The sequence below is a fragment of the Rana temporaria genome, chromosome 8 (genome assembly GCF_905171775.1).
Source record: "Rana temporaria chromosome 8, aRanTem1.1, whole genome shotgun sequence".
NCBI classification, from domain to species: domain Eukaryota; kingdom Metazoa; phylum Chordata; class Amphibia; order Anura; family Ranidae; genus Rana; species Rana temporaria.
In genome coordinates this window covers 49,348,215-49,369,450 of record NC_053496.1, presented here as the reverse complement: position 1 = coordinate 49,369,450, position 21,236 = coordinate 49,348,215, and the positions used below count along the sequence as shown (strand labels likewise).

General features: G+C 43.4%; 1 long non-coding RNA gene across 1 annotated transcript; it reads right to left on the bottom strand.

The window, feature by feature from the left end:
* Nucleotides 1–1,465: 1,465 nt before the first annotated feature.
* On the bottom strand, nucleotides 1,466–21,236 carry LOC120946918. The gene is made up of 3 exons (XR_005750800.1): nucleotides 20,981–21,236; nucleotides 1,853–1,890; nucleotides 1,466–1,648 (listed from the first exon to the last, which is right to left on the bottom strand). It is a non-coding gene; the product is annotated as an uncharacterized LOC120946918 (long non-coding RNA).

Here is a 21,236-nt window from a genome sequence, read left to right as displayed (position 1 = left end):
CAATGTTTCCGACAACAAAAGTTCTTGTCGGAAATTCAGATCGTCTGTATGCAATTCCGACACATAAAAATCCTACGCATGCTCCGTCACTTTAAGGTTGCTGGGAGGAACAAGCCTCTGCCACAGGCCTGGCTCTAGTGAGACCTCTGCCACAGGCCTAGTACTTGGATGAGCTAAATGATTGAGCAAATCCTCCCAGTAATTAGCATTAGGGTCACCGGTTGACAGTAGAAGTGTACCTGTCAATGTTCCGGTCACCAGATCCCCCGATGGTTCGTTCAAGCCCTTTTGGATAACCTGCCTCCGGGTTTCCTCAAGCCGATCCCCCACCGAACCGCATACAGCCTGGGATCTTCTCAATAGAAGGAGGACCCAGTCACTGGGGCCCCTAGGTAGCGTCAGTTGCTCCAGACCAGGAGGGCCCATAGCGTGCGACCCCAGGCCAGGTAGGCCATAGTGGTGGGGCCCTCGATGTGCGCACACCCTAAAGGTGGGTGCCGCACCTGGAACCAGGAACCCGCGAAGAACCCAGAACAACGGCCTCCGCCACAGAAATACTCCCTCCCAGCATGCACAGCGAGGCCCAACTCCTTTCATTGGCTGCTGGGAAAAAGCGGCTCCGCCTGGATCCCTCTGGCGCCATCTGCCGTCCAGAGAGGAGACTGCATCTCTGGACACACAGACCGACCCACAAGAAAATCAAGACTTGGCGACAGCAACTTATCTCTCTCATTCTCCCACTAACTTTAGCGTAGTGCCCTTACTGAAAGTACAGGGGGCGCTACATTTATATTACCTATTCTGAAACCATGGAGCTGACCCACCTCTGACAATAACACCCTTCGCCCTTCTGGAAAGGCTTTCCACAAGATTTTGGAAAATGTCTGTTGTACCCATTCAGTCAAAAGAAAATTTTTGAGGTCAGGTACTGATGCTAAGTGAGAAAACTCACCTCACAAGATGTTCAGTAGGGTTGAAGTCAGGGGTCTGTGAGCCACTCTAGTTCCTCCACACCAAACTCCTCTAACCATGTCTTTATAAAGCTGACGTTATTCAAAGGGGTACAATTATGCTGGGACAGAAAAGGGTCTTCATCATATGTGGAGTATGTCTGTGGGAATTTGTGCCCATTCAGCCAAATTAACATTTGTGGTGTCTGGTTCTGATGTTGGATGAGAAGAATTGGCACACAATCAGTGTTCCAATTCATCTTAAAGGTGTTCAGTGGAGTGAGGTCATGGGCTCTCTCCAAGCCGCTTAAGTTCCTTTTATTCAGAATCAAGGTGAAAACGTAGCAAGAACAGTTTGTTCACTAGTAAACAGTAGTTCAAGTGAAGGGATGGTCACATAAGCAGGTAATAGGCTGCAACAAATGTTTCAAATTTGTATATTATCCCGTCATGTTTCGCCTGGTAGCTTCATCAGGGGATATGCGAATCACTCAAGAAATTCACGACACTATACAGAAATATACAAAAATAAGTAACAAAGTAACAAAATATGAACATAGCATTGTTGTAACAAGGAACATGCATTACATGCAACACGCCCCATTGAAAGGGGAGCTTACCGAGCCAGAAATCTAAAAAAGTGACCACTGCCTATACCAACTGCATATACCAACCAATACCTGAAGGGAATGGGGGTCCTAAAATGATCAATAGAGAAACAAAGTAAAGAAAAAGGGGGAAGTATTGAAAATTCTGTTTCTTTATAATAACTATGGTATAGATGAATAAGAAAAAATAGGCACCGAAGAACAAAAGAACGGTGCTCTTGAATAATCAATCAAAAGAAAAGGAGAAAAGATGAAAAATACTAAAATATTCAAAGAAAAGGAGGAGATACTTACTTAAAAATTGTATATTTAGAGCATAGGGTGGAGGGCACCTGTGGTAAAAAAAAAAAAATTGGTGATCTGCAATGAGAATATCATTTTAAAATAAGAGATAACAGACAAATGTAAGAATGGGGTTTGCCTCAGAATACCAAACAATTATAAAAACAAGGAGAGAGAAGGATGTGGAAAAGTCAAATGTGTAATGAGGTAATGAAATATAGTGGATGTTTGGGACAAGAAAAGAAGAAATAGAAATGAGAAGTATTATTGAAAATGTTGTAGTAAATATTAACAAATATGACTAACCAGTTCAAATATGCAGCCTGATTACAGGGTGCAGTGGACAAATGTCTCAGTATCATCAATGAGTTAAAATTGTATGATGCATTTAAGTATAGTCATATGAGTAGGAAAAGAACAATAGATAAAAGTAAGAAAAGGGAATAAATGTTTAGGTGATATAGAGTGACATGAGTTTTATGTGGTAAGCTGTATAGTACTACAGGGGAAAAAAAAAACAAAAAAACAATAGCAATAAATGGAAATATGGATGTAGTAATGATAAGAAAAAGAGAAAGAAAGGATAAGCAGGGAATAGTCGGGAGAAGACAATAATGTCCTTACCCTAAATGCAGCAAAAAAGTGAAAAGGTCGCCCTCTGTCTCTGACAATTGCATGGTAAGAGAACCCAGCTTATACATGTCCTACATCGAGTTGGCGTCTGACGTCACCGACTTGATGCAGACGTGAGGGCGCCAGAGCGCATGCGCAGGAGTCCCGCCAAGCCCTCCATACTACATGGACCGCATCACGTGGGGGGAAAAAACTGAACGCCCCAGTCAATGGAGATCCCCTCCCACTAGAGGCCACAGCAAATGGGAAAACGGAAGAGTGAGATGTAGAAGCAACTATGCAATGATGGACAGCGAAGTTGTAGAGACATGTAAACAGCATATCTCTAGGGCTAGAGAACAGGCACATGGAGGTGGCACAAAAACGGGCATCGAATATAAATATAATAATTTAAAAGGGACAGAAATCAAGTAACATGATATATAGGGGGGAGTGAAAAGAAAGGAGAGGGGGAACAACAGGGAAGAAGGGGGAGTGAAGGGGAAAATTGGGGAGGAGAGGAAAATGGCAGAGGGAAAGCCAGATGCTAGTAATTATACCCCAAGATGAAGGGGGAAAGATGTTAAAGGATGCCAAATGTTCTAGATATACTCCTGATGGGACCCTATTCCTCTCAATGAAACCAACAATGAGGCCCAGGGACACCAATGATGGGACATAATTCCTTCCACTGACGCCAAAGATGGGGCATTGTTTTTTCCCCACTGACATCAGGACCTTTTCTTCACCCAGTGACCAAAGTCCATCCCCCCTAATGTCTGAAGGACCATAAACTGGCCCATTGTTTAGAAAGTTTGGAGATCCCGGATGTAGAGACAAAAGGAGATCTTTCACAAAAATAGGAACAGGCTTTAAAGGATTAATCTGACAAAAATCAGTTCCTATTTTTGTGTTTCTATAATTTATAAAGGAATAGCCGGGGCTTTATCAGTTGTAAAAAAAAAAAAAACAGTACGTATTTGAACTAGAAGACTTTTGCATGCTCATATTTCTGAGCAAAGGCTTACTGCAAGACAGGTATTGTAATGCATGTGTAAATGTATTAAACTGCACGCATGTGCGCACACACACACTGGCATTGGACTATAACATTAACAGATTGCTGGGGGGTCCTCAGCCAATTCATGCTTTTACCTACGCCCTAACCTGCTTTTCTTGCTTCCCATGCATGACCCAGCTTGCTCCTGACCTGCCTCTGGATTTCTGCCTGCCTGTTGTGACCTCAGCTTGTACTCTGACCCTTCTTCTGTCCTATATTTCTGTACCTTGCTGCCCAGCTATGTACTGATCCTGGTTTGTATCCTGACTCTTCCCCTGCCTGTTGTTTCTATACCTCATTACGGATAAGCCCATCGGAGCGGCGGAAGGTTGTCCCCTCCCGCTGCTTGTAATACCATTTGTGTGACTGCTTAGCCACATCGGTTGTTATTACAAGAAAGCCAACCGTTGGCTCTTAAAAACGGTACCGAGGTGCAGCTGCAGGCATCAACCACTTGAAGCAGAATGACATACAGGTACAGAAAGCTGCGTTGTTAATGAATATTCAGTGTAACCCTGTCCACACTGCAGAAGGATAATGCAGAGGCAATAAAGGAAAAGTTCTCAGCTACAGTCCAGGTTACAAAAGCATATGTGGCATCACAGTGGCTTAATGGTTAGCATTTCTGCCAATGCGGCACTGAGGTTCTGTTTTTAATCTAGTATAAGCCACTTCCAGCATAGAGTTTGCATGTTCTCCCTGGCTTGCATGGATTTCCTCCCACACTCCACAGACATGTTGGAAGTTTAACTGACTCCTGCTTAAATTGTCTCTAGTATGAGTAGGTATGCATGGCCCATGTGATAGGGACCTTAGATTGCAAGCTCCTTGAGGGCAGAGACTGATTTAAGTGTAAGATTGACCGCACTATATAAATATCTTTAAAAAAACAAGCAAAAGATATTGGATAGAATAGGCTGTGCTACATTGTTATAGGCGTCGCTTCATAAAAAACGTACCCATTGAGCTGGACACACATGGCTAGTGGCTGGTACACGTCTCCATTGGCATTGACACAGAGGGCATTATAAACAGTCTTTGGAATTATATCAATTTGTCAGCCGCTCTAAAAGTATGTGTCATGATTATTTTATTGTGCGACAATAAAAGCTGTGACCAGATTAAATCCAACAAACAGCTCCTTGTGTTGGGGAAGGCCTCTGGGACGATGGATCCTTTGTTCAGCCCTAACTAGGTCACGTATTCATCAATAGTGTTTCTGTTTTAAAGTGACCAGGTCTTCCTGTATGATTTTGGCTCTGTGTTCCATTATCCCCCCAATGCCTCAATGATGATGATTATTATACAGGATTGTTGATGATGTGGTGATTTTTCCAATGGCTTTTCTATGGCATGAACACAGTAATTTTATACTGTAAAATTACATTTGTTTTTATTGTAATGTTGCTGTGGATATGCCTTTTTTTTTGCTAAATTCCAATATTCTAAGATGTGACATATAACAAATACAACAGCAATATTTTTAACCAGGAGTGTATCATCAAATATAACCAGAAAATAAAGAAAAAAAATATATATAAAAAAAAAAAAAAATAGGTACCAACTGATTCTTATTTATATATCTATACAGAGATAGATAGATAGATAGATAGATAGATAGATAGATAGATAGATAGATAGATAGATAGATAGAGAGATAGAGAGATAGAGAGATAGAGAGATAGAGAGATAGAGAGATAGAGAGATAGATAGAGAGATAGAGAGATAGATAGATAGATAGAGAGATAGAGAGATAGATAGATAGATAGATAGATAGATAGAGATATATATATAAATAGGAGATATAGATATACAGTAGATATATATACACTGTATATCTATCTATATATATATATTCATTTTTTTTCATTGTTTATTTATGTCACGTATCATTTTTTAGTTTGTTTCTACAATAAATGTATGTGGAATAATGCACTAGGCTGGTGCCCCCTCTTTTTTTGTCCCTTTCTAAAAGAACTGTGTAACAGTAATTAGTACGATATAGCTGCCTGGCAAACGGTAAGCTGTAGATGTGTAAACTGCGCATTCATAGGGCTAGATTCAGATAGGTGAGCGGATCTTTAGATCTGATTTACGTTACGCCGCCGCAAGTTTTTCAGGCAAGTGCTTTATTCACAAAGCACTTGCCTGTAAAGTTGCGGCGGCGTATCGTAAATCCCCCGGCAGAATTCAAATTCGGCGGGTAGGGGGCCCCCGCGCCGACCGAACTGCGCATGCGCCGTCCCAAAAAAATCCCAGAGTGCATTGCTCTAAATGACGTCGCAAGGACGTCATTGGTATCAACGGGAACGTAAATTACATCCATCCGTATTCGCGAACGGCTTACGCAAACGACGTAAAATTTCAAAACTTGACGCGGGAACGACGGGCATACTTAACATTAGCAGGTGTAACTATACGCCGGAAAAATCCGAACGCAAACGACGTAAAAAAAAAGCGCCGGGTGGTCATTAGTTTCTGAATCGGCGTAACTCCTCATTTGCATATTCCTCGCGTAATAATATGGAAGCGCCACCTAGCGGCCGGCCTGGAATTGCAGCCTAAGATCCGACGGTGTAAGTCACTTACACCTGTTGGATCTTACAAATATCAATGCGTAACTGATTCTATGAATCAGGCGCATAGATGCGACGGCCAGACTCAGAGATACGATGGCGTATCAGGAGATACGCCGTCGTATCTTCTTTCTGAATCCGGGCCATAGTCTATAAAACACACTAAAGAACCAGTTGGGACCTATTTTTTTTTTATATATATTTTTTCTTTGTTTTCTGTTTTCATTTGATGATACACTATACATATTTCTTTCGACTTTTTTTTCCTTTAGATCTGAAAAAAAGCATACAATATGAGGTCAAACCAAAACACTTTTAATTTGTATGCAATCAGGCAGGCCCTTGTACTACATAGTTGAAGGTGAATCTAAAGGAAATCAAACAACAAAAGTTGTATAGTCTGTATTCAGCTTAAAGCCTCGTACACACGATCAGATTTCCCAACGTCTGTTATTTGTGAATAAAAGTGAAGAGGTAACTCACAATACGAACATTTTCGTACAACAGAATACAACTTCAGAAGTGATGTAATGTGTTGAATAGTTTTGTATGTATTCTTTCATTTCTAAACATGCCTAGTCTTGCTCTTACGATTTTTTTCGGACAAAAACCGTACTAATGAAATGAAAATCGGACATTGAGTTCACATCCGCCAAAATCTTTATAGCCCGCACATCCAGCTTTTGTCGGAAGAAAAAGCAAAATCGGCTGTCGAAAGCACCGCACTAACGTTTCCGAATATCCGCAGAAAGCTCGTCGTACGAATCCGATTTTCATATCGTGTGTTCGGCCCTCAAGTCTGTCTTGAAGAAAAAAAAAAAAAAAGAAGATATGCGAATGGAAGACACAGTTCTTTTGGCTCTGAGGAAGAGGCAACACACGAAACACGTCAGCCTGTTGAATTTCCATTGTTCCATTATGTGATGTGAAGTATCAAGGACTGGAAGTTGCTGTTTTATTATGACAAGGTTTGATGCATCTTTTGATTTTGTGAGTGTATCACTGACCACCGTTTTATCAATAAAATATATTTTTTGAGGATAATGCACTAGGCTGGTGCTTTATGATTTCAATGTATCCAGACTTCCCCAGTCTTAAAGTGTTACTAAACCCACAACAGTAAAAATCAGTCTGTATATGCAGTAAAACATGTTCGTTATACTCACTGTGGAACCTAAGGGGTTAATTCTCTGCATGGTGTAAAACGGCTGCTTGATCCTGTCTTCACTGATCCTCCCCTTCTTCCACTGTCCCCAATCCATCTCCTGGTAGAACAGAGCCTTGGGGGCACTCTGCACATGCTCAGTTTGAAGTGTATTGCTAGTGAGTTTTTTGTGAGAGTGTATGTGATCAGCACTGTCCAGACAGAGGGTCAGGGGTAATGCAGCCTCACAGGACAGTCAGAGGACAATGAAAACTCCTACAAGCTTTAAAGTATAACTAAAAGGCAAAAAAATTTTTTTTTTTAGTTTTGGATAGAGTGGAGAGGGATTAGAATACTTGTTATGTTTTTATTTCAGTCTGTGCTCTTGTTTAGGAGATTCACCCTATACTTTTCCTGTTTATCACATTGAAAGTGAAAGTAAAAAGAAAATCCCCAATTCTGTCCTCGGAAAAGTAGTAGAGAGGAAATCTTCCAATGGGGACACTAGTTCTGGTGAATTGGGGGTCCCCAAGGAATTCACTTAATTTGCATGAATTTTTCCTCTCACTTCCTGTTTGGCTCTGGGACAGGAAGTGAATAAAATTTGCCTAAATGGGACACAGATGTCGAAAAAAAATCTGACAGGGGTTATAACCCTCATATGCTCTATCCAAAATGAAAAATGTTTGCCTATAGTTCTACTATATTTACTAAAAAAAAAAATTCTACCAATAATATGTAGAAGAATATATATCAGACTAAACTGATGGAGACTTTTTTTTTTGTATTTCAATTTGGGATATATTTATTATAGCAAAAAGTAAAATATGTTGTGTTTTTTTTTTTCAAAACTCTTCTTTTGTGTATAGAGCAAAAAATAAAAACCACAGAGGTGATCAAATACCACCAAAAGAAAGCTCTGTTTGTAAGGAAAAAAGGGATGTACATTTGTTTGGGTAAAACGTTGCACGACCGCGCAATTGTCAGTTAAAGTAATGTAGTGCCGTATCGCCAAAAATGGCCTGGTCAGTAAGGGGGTAAATTCTTCTGGGGCAGAAGTGGTTAAAATGTGCCAGTAACCCATCACCACCAAACAGCCCAGATTGTAGTCAAATGGTAAAACAAGTCAAAATTGCCTCCAGGCTAAAAAAACAAAACAACTTTGAGCTTTAACATTTATATTTTTTTCATAAAATTGCAAAGTGCAATTAGAATGTGTCAGCAGCAGCCATTGTCACCAGACAGGTCTGTTCTGTAATGCAGTCACACGAGAACACAAGAGAAAATTGGCAGTGTACTTTGCTTTGTGTTTGAACCTGTCCGAGTCACAAAGCCGCTCGCAGTGACAGCACATGATAAAACAAGACAAGGGCGAAATTGGCAGTTTGAATGACATACACTATATTACCAAAAGTATTGGGACTTTACACCCACAAGAACTTGGCATTCCAGTCTTAGTCCGTAGGGTTCAATATTTAGTTGGCCCACCCTTTGCAGCTACAACAGCCACAACTCTTCTGGGAAGGCCGTCCACAAGGTTTAGGAGTGTGTCTATGGGAATGTTTGACGATTCGTCCAGAAGCGCATTTTCGAGGTCAGGCACTGATGATGGATAAGGTCTGCCTCACAGTCTTCGCTCTAACTCATCCCAAAGGTGTATTATCGGGTTGAGGTCAGGACTCTGTGCAGGCCAGTCAAGTTCCTCCACCCCAAACTCGCTCATCTGTGTCTTTATGGACCTTGCTTTGTGCACTGGTGCGCAGTCATGTTGGAACAGGAAGGGGCCATCCCCAAACTGTTTCCACAAAGTTGGGAACATGAATTTGTCCAAAATGTCTTGGTATGCTGACGCCTTAAGAGTTCCCTTTACTGGAACTAAGGGGCCAAGTCCAACCACTGAAAAACAACCTCACACCATAATCCCCCCTCCACCAAATGATTTGGACCAGAGCACAAATGTAGTGGGAGTACAGAACACGGGGGGGGGGGGGGGGGTGATGTGAAGGGGCAGATGACACAGAGTTGAGGGGTACAGGACACTACGGTGGGGGAGGGAGCAGAGGACACTACAGTAAAGGGGGTGGGATGTGAAGGGGGCAGATGACACAGAATTGGGGGTGCAGGACAATACTGTGGGGAAGAGGGAAGAGGACACTACAGCGAAGGGCGAGGGTGATGTGAAGAGGACACAGCATTATGGGGTACAGAAAACTACTGTTGGGGGAGGTGGCAGAGGACACTACAGTGGAGGGGGGTGATGTGAAGGGGGCAGAGGACACAGCATTGGGGGGGTACAGGACACTAATGTGGGGAAAGGGGTAGAGGACACTACAGTGAAGAGGGAGTGATGTTAAGGGGGCAGAGAACACTACAGTGAAGGGGGAGTGATGTGAAGGGGCAGATGACACAGCATTGGGGGTACAGGACCCTACTGTGGGGGAGGGGGCAGAGGACACTACAGTGAAGGGGGAGTGATGTGAAGGGGGCTGATGACACAGCATTGGGGGGTACAGGATGCTACTGTGGGGGAGGGGGCAAAGGAGACTACAGTGAAGGGGGGGTGATGTGAGGGGGGGAAAAGACACAGCATTGGGGGGTACAGGACACTACAGTGAGGAGAGGGCAGAGGACACGACAGTGAAGGGGAGGTAATGTAAAGGGGACAGAGGACACTGCGTTGGGGGGTACAGAACACTACTGTGGGGGAAAGGGGCAGAGAACACTGCTTCGGTGGGCAGAGGACACTACAGTGGGAAGGTGATGTAAAGGTGACATAGGACACTACTGTGATGCTGTCCTTTTATTGGGAGCTTGGTAGTTTTCTTTTAAAGGCGTCAAAAAGAAGAAACAAGCCCCTTTGCTTTCCTCCATGTTGTCTAGGTAGCTCTCAACCTCTGAAAGGTTGCCTACCCCAACCCCTGCCTTACATGATGTCACAACTAAAATGACTGGACTGACTCCCAATCATATGACCCCTGTGACAAACTCACTCATTAACCACGGTGGTCACGGTGATTCTTCTCCACCCCCCCCCCCCCAATCTCTGTCTAAAGACCCTATTAAAGGGACATTGGGCCGGGAAGGAGAGGTATGCACGTAATATTTCTTAATGCCAATTAGCCATGTCTTGTACAGATAGTCCCAAGTGATACATAGTCACTGTATTGTCATTATGACACAATCTAGATGTCATTAATTTCCTTCTTTGGCATAACAGTTGTGAAATTGTGAGCGAAATGCAAACACCTCATCCATGTGTACATAGATTGTGCTCCAAATATTTAAATCACAAATCTGTTCTTCGGGTAGTGGAACATGGAAGTTGCCAGATTCAGTAGCTCAATTGGAGGAAAGGTGCCAGATTCTCAGAAGCTTGCAAAACATGCAAATCATCAGGGAAATATCCCTGCGAACATGAGCCAAGTAATTGTGTCTGAATGGCGGTAGCGGGAAGAGTTGGTGACAAAAAGTCAACACACAATGACAACATGGCTGCCAGGGCTGCAATCCAATGGCTGAGGGCATGTCCCTGTCTGTGCCGTTCAAAACCACATCTTCAAATTAAACCTCAATAAACCACATCTCGGGATTTCATAAGCTTTGCTAATTGGTCTGAAAGGGCAGTTCCAGGCTGTGGTGTGTTGGTATTTAAATACAATGCCATGAAAAAGTATTCATACCCCCTACCAACCAAAAACGGAAATGTATTTTTATCAGAATTGTATGTGATAGACCAACACAAAGTGGCACATAATTGTGAAGTGGAAGAAAAATGATATATGGTTTTCAACTTTTTTTTTACAAATAAATAAAGTCTTGCCACAAATTCTCAATTGGATTTAGGTCTGGACTTTGACTGGGCCATTCTAACACATGAATATGTGTTATAATGTCATAGTGTCATAATGACAATACAGTGACTATGCATCACTTGGCAAAATCTGCACGCCATGCTTTTCAGATATTTATTTGTAAAAAAAAATTGAAAACCATTTATCATTTTCCTTCTACTTCCCAACTATGTGCCACTTTGTGTTGGTCTATCATATAAAATTCAAAAAAAATACATTTACATTTTTGGTTATAACATGACAAAATTTGGAAAATTTCAAGGGGTATTAAATACTTTTTTCAAGGTACTATGGGCCAGATTCACAGCGGAGATACAACGGAGTATTTCAGATACTCCGTCGTATCTCTCAGAGTAACTATGCGACTGATTCATAGAATCAGTTACGCATAGATATCCCTAAGATCCGACAGGTGTAATTGTTTTACACTGTCGGATCTTAGGATGCAGTACCGCGGCCGCCGCTGGGGGGAGTTTGCGTCGTAAACCAGCGTCGGGTATGCAAATTAGGAGTTACGGCGATCCACGACGGTTTTTCGCGTTCGCTACATCGCCGCTAGTCTAGTTTCCCGTCGCAAAGTTAGTCATCCTTTTGGGTGCCTTAACTTTACACAGCAAACGTATTGCTGTATAAAGTATGGCCGTCGTTCCCGCGTCGAAATTTAAAATTTTACGTCGTTTGCGTAAGATGTCCGGGAATACCGAAGTACGCTACGCACGTCGCCGATCTAAAAAATGACATCAGTTCGCGCAAAGCACGGCGGTAATTTCGAAACGGAGCATGCGCAGTAGGTCCGGCGCGGGAGCACGCCTAATTTAAATGGTACCCGCCCCATTCGATTTGGACCGCCTTGCGCCGGACGTATTTACGATACACCGCCGCAAGTTTCCAGGTAAGTGCTTTGTGGATCGGGCACTAAAACTGAAAACTTGCGGCGGTGTAATGTAAACGGCTTACGTTACACGGGCGCAATTGTACCTGAATCTGGCCCTTTATATACAAACAATGGTACTTTTTAGGTACACACATAACAACTGTATCTATAGGTTAAAAATATCCCTTTATTGGTATGTCACGTTCTACTGCCTGAACTCATCTAGGTCTCTACGAATCAGGCTGAGCTCAGTGTGCACATGGTCTGTATTAGAAGTGAGGGTAGACTGGCAGCTAGTAATAGCTAGCATGAGAGAATCAAAGTTCTTACAGTCCGAGGAGGCTGGCTTGGACCTTCTTTCTGTATCGCCATGCTGCAGGTACTCACAGGTTCCGCTGTGTAGCATGTACAGTAAGGCTGGTGTTTCTGCCTCTAGTCATATCCCTCAGGATTGCAGAAAGAAAAGCAGTCAGTCACGTTGAGAGGCATACACCCTTCACGGCAAACAAATGTAGGAGCTGTCCACTCTTGGTGACATCTTGAACACACACACATAACACACCCACCCCCCCCCCCCCCCCTGTATTTTGTATTTAATAAAAATAGGTTTTATGCTATGAGCAATTTTATTTTTCATTCGGCTGGTCTTCATGGAGTGAGGTAAAAGGAGTCACATGTGGATATAAGGTCAGATAGGAGCAGAGGAGAATAATCTGAGCATAAAGCACTGTCTGACCCACTTTTTTTTTTCATAAAGGGGTGAACAACTCTTGGTAAGTGTATTTGGATACATACAGTAGGTGTGTGGTCTACTGCGCCTGTGCACGTAGAGATATATTTCGAGCAGAGCGTGCTTCTTAATACCTTGTGATCAGGCCTTGAATCTCTGTGAGGCTTCTGGTGACCAGAGGCGACAGACTGCTATGTGTACTGACCCCCTCACTACCAGAGGACCTGTCACCTAACCAAGTACCCTGCCAAACAACTGGTGGCTTGTAGCGTTTATTTCCCTTTGGTTACCAATGTCAACTACCTCCCCTTCCGTGCCTTGTTGAGTCCACCTCTAATAGTGATGTTACTCATACACAAAATGCTGTTATAGACTCAGGTTCTTTGGGATGCGCCAAAACCCAACATGGACCCCTTGAATAACTTTGGACCAGGCTCAAAGCAGATGAAACAACTTTACTGATGACATTTTAAATAAACAGCATGACAGGCAAAAGTTCTTCTATCTAACACTAACTGTGGCTGCCCTAGCATACCTGCACAGGAAGAGTCCACAACTGTCCAGTCTAGAATCACAGGGTGCATAATGATAACAAGTCCCAGCGACTCCCTCTTTCTCTTTTTCTTCCTTGCTTTCTTCTTCCCTGGGACACAAACCCCTCTCACCTTTATAATGCACAGGATGGGAGGCCGGACCCCAGAAAGCCTGAAAACTTAGTTTGGGGAAGGTGGTAAAACATTAACCCATTCTCCCAGACTGGGCAACCAAAGCTATCTCACAGTAAGCAACCTGCCTACAGGTGAATCCACGATTTCATCACCCAACACAACATAGATTGCCTTTTCATTACAGAAAGCTTCCTAACATTGGACTGTAACACCATCCTTGGTGAACTAGTGCCAGAGAATTATGGTATTCTAACCGAGAACAGAATTGGGCAAAGAGGAGGAGACCTAGCAGTGATCTACAAATTGCACCTCTCTCTCACCAAATCAGACCTACAGACCTCATTGCCATTTATGGAAACACTTACTCTACAACTCCAAACAACACCCCAGGACACGGTCCACATACTATTATGCTAAAGACCACCAGGCCCAAAGACGCATCTCCTCACATCGCTGGCAGAATTCATCGCTACTTACACCTTAAAGGTCAAACACCTCCTGCTACTCGGGATTTCAACCTCTGGGCCAACTCCTCACAGGATCCCATAGCCAACGCCTGCATTGACCAATTGGAAGGACTAGGTCTGCAGCAACCGATATGCGCGCCCATGCATGCCTCAGGTCACATCCTTGACCTGATCTTCAAACAGGATATGGACTTCAATATTTCAGAAAACAGACCCCCTACTTTGGACAAATCATCATGCAATTAAATTTAAAATAACCTCCAACACTATCCTAAAAAAACCTGCAAACCAGGCAATGACATACTGGACAAGATCCCAGAAAAAACTCCACTCAGAACACTTTAAAAATACATTACTAAATAAAATAACAAAAATAAAACAAACGCAATCAGCAGCAGAAACTCTTAACTCCATTAACAAAGCGTTACTACAGACGGCAGATATAATCGCCCCGAAATGCAGAGCGCTTATCCATAAAAATAACTCCAGCTGGTTCAATGACACTCTCACATCATTGATGCAAGAACGCAGGAGAGCGGCAGGCGCCTGGAGAAGAAACTCTACAAAAGAAAACCACGCAAATTATAAATTATTAACTAAAATATCACAGGGAAATCTTCAAAGCAAAAAAAAAACATTTTTCAAACGTACTCGCAAAAGCCCGAAATCGTCCTCGAGAGCTCTTCAACCTAGGTCGCTCAGACCATGAACCCAGTTTGCCTAGAGGCTCCAAAAAAATTAAACACAAGAGTTTTGCAATGAATTATCTGATTTTTTTCATCAACAAAATTGAAAAAATATGTGAAACAATTAAAAAAAAATAATCGCTAACCTCACCCCCACCAATCAAAAAGAGAATATTAATATAAAACGCTCTTTCAACCAACAAAATTTACATTAGAGCCAATCTCCATTGATACCACTAAAAACATCATCGGAAGCCTCCGAGACAGTACATCCCCCAATGACATCATTCCCACAAAACTGGTGAAAGAATGTGCCGATATTTTGGCACCCGTGATCACTTATAAACCAATCATTTAAAGAAGGCAAGGTTCCGACCTCCTTAAAGAAAGGCATAATAAAACCCCTTCTAAAAAAAAAAAAAAAAATAGACGCAAAAGACCCAAACAACCGCTGACCGATAACCTCCCTCAACAGCTTTTCCAAGGTTATGGAGAAAGCAGTACTCCAACAACTACAACACCATTTGGACACCCACAATCTTCTGGATCCACTACAATCGGGTTTTCGCCCAGGTCATGGGACAGAAACAGCGATTCTCAAAATATGGGATGACGCTCTGGGAGCGGCAGACGACGGAGAATCTTGTCTCCTGATACTGCTGGACCTTAGTGCTGCCCTTGACACAGTAGACCAAAAACTGTTGCTAACCCGCCTCACAGAGGTATTAGAACAATGCCTTAGTCAGAGAGAGAACTGGATGACGTAGAGTCACCTCAAACTCAACGGAGCAAAAACAGAACTTTTTCAACTCCATGCAAACCGAAAGAGACTGGCCAGGACTACCTGGACACCACCACCCATTCTGGGACAAACCATCACCGCTAGCAACAAAGTCAAAAGCCTTGGAGTCATTTTTGACTCTGACATGACAATGGATGCACAAATAGGATCAGTAGTTAGCGGATCTCACCATCTTCTACGTCTCCTGCGAAGAGTTGTTCCCTTCATCCCGAAAGAAGACATAGCAGTAGTGGTAGGAACAATTATTAAACTCCATGTTAGATTATGCAAATTCCCTCTACCTCAGACTCCCAAAATACCAGCTTGCCCGTCTCCAAGTCGTCCAAAACACGGCGGTACAGCTGGTAACAGGAAATAAAAACATGGAAACCAATCAGCCCGTCCCTGAGATCCCTCCATTGGCTGGCCGTAAAGGACAGAGTCACATTCAAGGCCCTTTGCCTGGTACACAAATGTGTACACTGAACCGCCCCCCAATATTTAAGTGAGAAAATAAAACACCAAAACCCTAATCGTGTTCTTCGATCAACTAATCAAAAACGACTACAAATCCCCAAAGCCCGCTAAAAGACCAAAGGAGAGAGACGATTTGCAGTCCAAAAATTGCGATTATGGAATGCATTACCAACTAACATCCGAACGGAATATGATCACCTGGCCTTCAGAAAAAAACTCAAGACCCACCTATTCTGAAGGATAAACAGAATGATAAAAATAGATGCCAAGCACCTTGAGGCGATTCAGTTCTCATCAATTGTCACCACTGTGCCATGCCAAACGCAGCCACTGGGCCATGCCATAAATTGTTACCAGTGTGCCCACAGTCCATCTATGTCTTCTTCCGCCCTCGATGATGCTTCAGCCAATCAGGTTACCAGTAACCAGAACCAGTGAACCCGATTGGCTGAGATGCCCATCGGTGTTAGCCAGGGAACTATTTGGAAGCCGATTACAGCCCTCAGGCTGTAATTGGAAAGCCTATCAGAGCTGCTGGCTCTGATAGGCACTTCCAAAGCCAACCAGCTGCTGTTATTCAGATGGCTGGCCCTCGCCAGGGGGCCGGCCATCTGAATAGTGGGCGGCAGCAACAATACACAGATTCATGCAATGCATGAATCTGTGTATTGTATTCAGTGGCGGTGCAGGAGAGAGAGGGGGCGGCGCTCCTGCACCCTTTATGGACGCACCGCCACTGCTCCCCGTCCTGCCTAGGTGACACTGTCACGGATCGTGTTCCCTGTCATCGGGAACAAATATCAGTGATGTGTGACAGCAAGCCACGTCCCCTAACAGTTACAAGCACTCCCTAGGACACACTTAACACCTTCAGCGCCCCCTACAGTTTAACCCATTCACTGCCAGTGTAATTTTTACAGTAATCAGTGCATTTTTATAGCACTGTCGCTGTAAAAATGACAATGGTCCCAAAATGGTCTCAAAAGTGTCCGATTTGTCCACGATAATGTCGCAGTCACGATAAAAATCGTTGATCGTCCTGCCATTACTAGTAAAAAAATAAAAAATAATAAAAATGCCATAAAACTATCCCCTATTTTGTAGACGCTATAACTTTTGCGCAAACCAATCAATAAATGCTTATTGCAATTTATTTTTTTTACCAAAAATATGTAGAAGTATATGTATCGGCCTAAACTGAGGGAAAAAAAATTGTATATATATATTTTTTTGGGGATATTTAATATAGCAAAAAGTAAAAAATATTGCATTTTTTTCAAAAGTGTCGCTCTAATATTTTTTATAGCGCAAAAAATAAAAACCACAGGAGGTGATCAAGTACCACCAAAAGAAAGCTCTATTTGTGGGGAAAAAAAGGACATCAATTTAGTGTGGCAGCCACGTGGCAATTGCGCAATTGTCAGTTAAAGTGACGCAGTGCCGAATCGCAAAAAGTGGCCTAGTCTTTAACCAGCCAAATGGCTTAAGTGGTTAAAGGATTGCATGAGTACATAGCACACTTTACTTAAGAAGAACTTTACTTCAATTAAATGTATCTATGATAAGTTTTGCGAATGAGCAATATTAAAAGTGGAAGGTGAACTTTCACACAGAGTGACTATTTGCACAAAATATTTTCTGAATTGATTAATGTGTATATGTTATTTTATAGCTTGGATATACAGTATGTAATTTATTCTGCATGTAATGAGTATGTTGCACAAGGCACTTTTGTTGCTTAATTTACACAGATATTGAAGCAATGTTTTATTGCATAAAAGTAGTAATTATATATTGCATGTTTGGGAGGAATTTGCATAACAAAAGCACTTTAGTATTAAATTAAATAGGGAGAGCACTGCATAATTGTATATATATGTTATAAGTTTTTGTGAAGAAGCTGTAAAAGTTTATGGAAAGAGTAAGAGCAAAACGCTTTCTAGGGGTTCAGATCCCGGTCTCAGCTACATGTGAATTGAGTTTGGTGGTCTCAGCCCGACTCCCGGTGGGTGTGCTATGCGAGGTAAGCCTGCGCTTAGTACGCCAACCCCCCTCCCACAAAAACCACCACACTTACACGCACTCGAAATTGGGTTAACATGCACATACTTTGACCATGCGGTCTCTAAAAAGAGAGGCGAAGGACTAACGAGGCTGGTTGAGCAGGCTAGATCCTCTCACTCCCTTATAGGGAGTCCCTCTGCCCCGTTGGGCTTCAAAGCGGAGCAGGTAGGGCGGGCTGTGTGGGAGGACCCCTCACACACCCACCATTGCCACCCGGGGCATGGAGAAAGGTGGCAGATTGCCTCTGGGGGAGGCCTGCCTACTCCCAACTCCTGCAGTCCAGCTCCTCTCTCGAGTACACGCACAAAATACACTTTAAAAAAAAAACGCTTTCTAATAATTTTTTTTCTTTCCATCATCTCCCACAAACAAATCCAATTGTGCAAAATATTGTTTGGAATACTTCCTATTACCTACAGACGCATGGCAGAACTACGAATGCAAATTTACTCATGTATGTGACTCAATTTCTTAGATCCGGGGTGTCCATTCGGTGGCCTGCGGAGCCCATTGATGTGGCCTGCGACTTCTTGCTCGGGAATGGTGGGTCGGCAAGCCCAGATCATGGGTACTGACTAGGGATGAGCTTCGAGTTTGACTCGAACATTGCCTGTTCGGCGAACAACGAACAATTTGGGGTGTTCCCGGCAAATTCGAAAAGCCGCGGAACATCCTGTTAAAGTCTATGGGAGAAATCTAAAGTGCTAATTTTACCACTTCCATACCAGGCACTTACGCACCTTCCCGCCCAAGCCAATTTTCAGCTTTCAGCACTGTCGCACTTTGAATGGCAATTGCGCGGTCATGCTACACTGTACCCAAACAAAATTGGCGTCCTTTTTCCCCCACAAATAGAGCTTTCTTTTGGTGGTATTTGATCACCTCTGCGGTTTTTATTTTTTGCGCTATAAACAAAAATAGAGCGACAACTAAACTAAAAAAAGACTGAAAATTTGGAAAAAAAAAATGTTTTTATTTTTTTCTGTTAATTTTTTCTCTTTCAATTACGGGCACTGATATGACGGCACTGATGGGCACCGATGAGATGGCACTGATGGACATCGATGAGGTAGTACTGACGGGCACAGATGAGGTGGCACTGATTGGCGGCGCTGGTATGCGGCACTGATGGGCACACATAGGCGGCACTGATGGGCACACATAGGCGGCACAGATGGGCACACATAGGCGGCACAGATGGGCACACATAGGCAGCACAGATGGGCACACATAGGCGGCACAGATGGGCACTCATGGGTGGCACTGATGGATACTTATGGGTGGCACAGATGGGCACTGATAGGTGGGCACTGGGCATGGATGGGCACTGTGGGGTGGCACTGATGGACACTGGGGTGGCACTGATGGACACTGTGGGGCAGCACTGATTTAACCATGTTGCCAGTCAGTGCCCATTTGTGGGCACTGACTGGCATCTTTTTTTTTTTTTATGCTTTTTTTTTTTATTTATTTTTTCAGACTTTTTTTTTTTTTTATTTGCCCTACCCTGGTGGTCCAGGGTGGGCTTCCCTGGTGGTCCAGTGTGGCGATCCGAGGGGGGGCTGCGCTGATAAACAATCAGCGCGAACCCCCCTGTCAGGAGAGCCGCCGATCGGCTCTCCTATACTCGCGTCTATCAGACGCGAGTGGAGGAAGAGCCATCAACGGCTCTTCCTGTTTACATCGTGATCAGCCGTGATTGGACACGGCTGATCACGTGGTAAAGAGTCTCCGCCGGAGGCTCTTTACCGAGATCGGAGATGCAGGGTGTCAGACTGACACCCCGCATCACCGATGGGCGCGCGCGGCATGAAATGCTGCAGGACGTCCTGTCAGGATTGTGTAACCACTTCCCGGACGTAAATCGGCCATAGGCCGGGCGGGAAGTGGTTAAAGGCTAATATGCAAGTTATTGTCCTAAAAAGTGTTTGGGGACCTGGGTCCTGCCCCAGGGGACATGTATCAATGCAAAAAAAAGTTTTAAAAACGGACGTTTTTTTCGGGAGCAGTGAATTTATTAATGCTTAGAGTGAAACAATAAAAGTGAAATATTCCTTTAACCACTTCCATACAGGGCACTTATACACCTTCCCGCCCAGACCAATTTTTAGCTTTCAGCGCTGTTGCACTTTGAATGACAATTGCGCGGTCATGCTACACTGTACCCAAACTAAATTTTTATAATTTTGTACCCACAAATAGAGTTTTCTTTTGGTGGTATTGGATCACCTCTGGAGTATTTATTTTCTGCAAAAAAAAAAAAAAAAAGACCGAAAATTTAGAAAATAAATATTTATTTTTGTTTCTGTTATAAAACATTGTAAATAAGTACGTTTTCTCCTTCACTGATGGTACTGCACTGACGGGCACTGATAAGACGGCACTGATGAGGTGGCACCAATGTGGTGGCATTGATGGGCACTAATATGCGGCACTGATAGGCGGCACAGATAGGTGGTATGGATGGGCTTGGATAGGCGGCACGGATAGGCAGGACGGATGGGCACAGATAGGCGGCACTGTGCTGCACCCATGTTGCAGGTGAACTGCAACGCATCAGTGTGAAATCCGCCCTAGGCCCCTTTCACACGATCAGTCCAATCGAATCCGCCTGTCCATTTTTTCACCCAATCGGACCCTCCATTTACCTCTATGGAGCAGCAGATGTAAAAAGACTTGTGTCCGTTTAAACCCACCTACCTCCAATGCGATCCGCTAGTTTGGGATGATCGGAGGGCCCATAGAGTGGGCTGTGTCCGTGTCTGCTCTGCATATGCAGAGTTAACACGGACCTGTCATCCGCCTGCTCTACTCATTGTGGCACGCGACTGGTTACCAAGTTGCTTAGGTGGCCCCCGCTCTTCAAAAGGTTGGGCACCCCTGCCTTAGATCTTGAATTGTGAAGGTAAATTGGGTATCTGGCACTCCAGGAGGCAATGCCCTTCGTTTGTAATAATGTACATTTGATTGCTCAGTCGTTGGGTAAAAATAAAGTTGAACCACAGTAAGGGGGCGATTTAAAAAGAGGTAGCCATCCTCAGAGTGTGTCCAGCAACTCTGCAAAAGATATAAAAGAAACAGGGGGGGGGGGGGCTCTCTAAGTGTAGTATTAAACAGTAGCATTTATTGCAAAAGATTAAAAACACTTACAAAGTATAAGTGAAATGCTCATCATTAGTATGTAGTCCTGGCAGTTCTACTGCATCCCACAGGCTCCTCGCACGATCCAGGTAGCTGGGAAAGGTTCGGGTGGGATGTTGTGCTGAATAGCTGTACATTCAGGAAAACCAGGAAATAGTCAGCTCCATGCTGTCCAGCCTGAACAGGAAGAGGAAATGATGTCACCAGTGGGGGGAAGGGGTCAGGACTGTCTCTGTGGAATTGTAAGTGTTTTTAATCTTGTGCA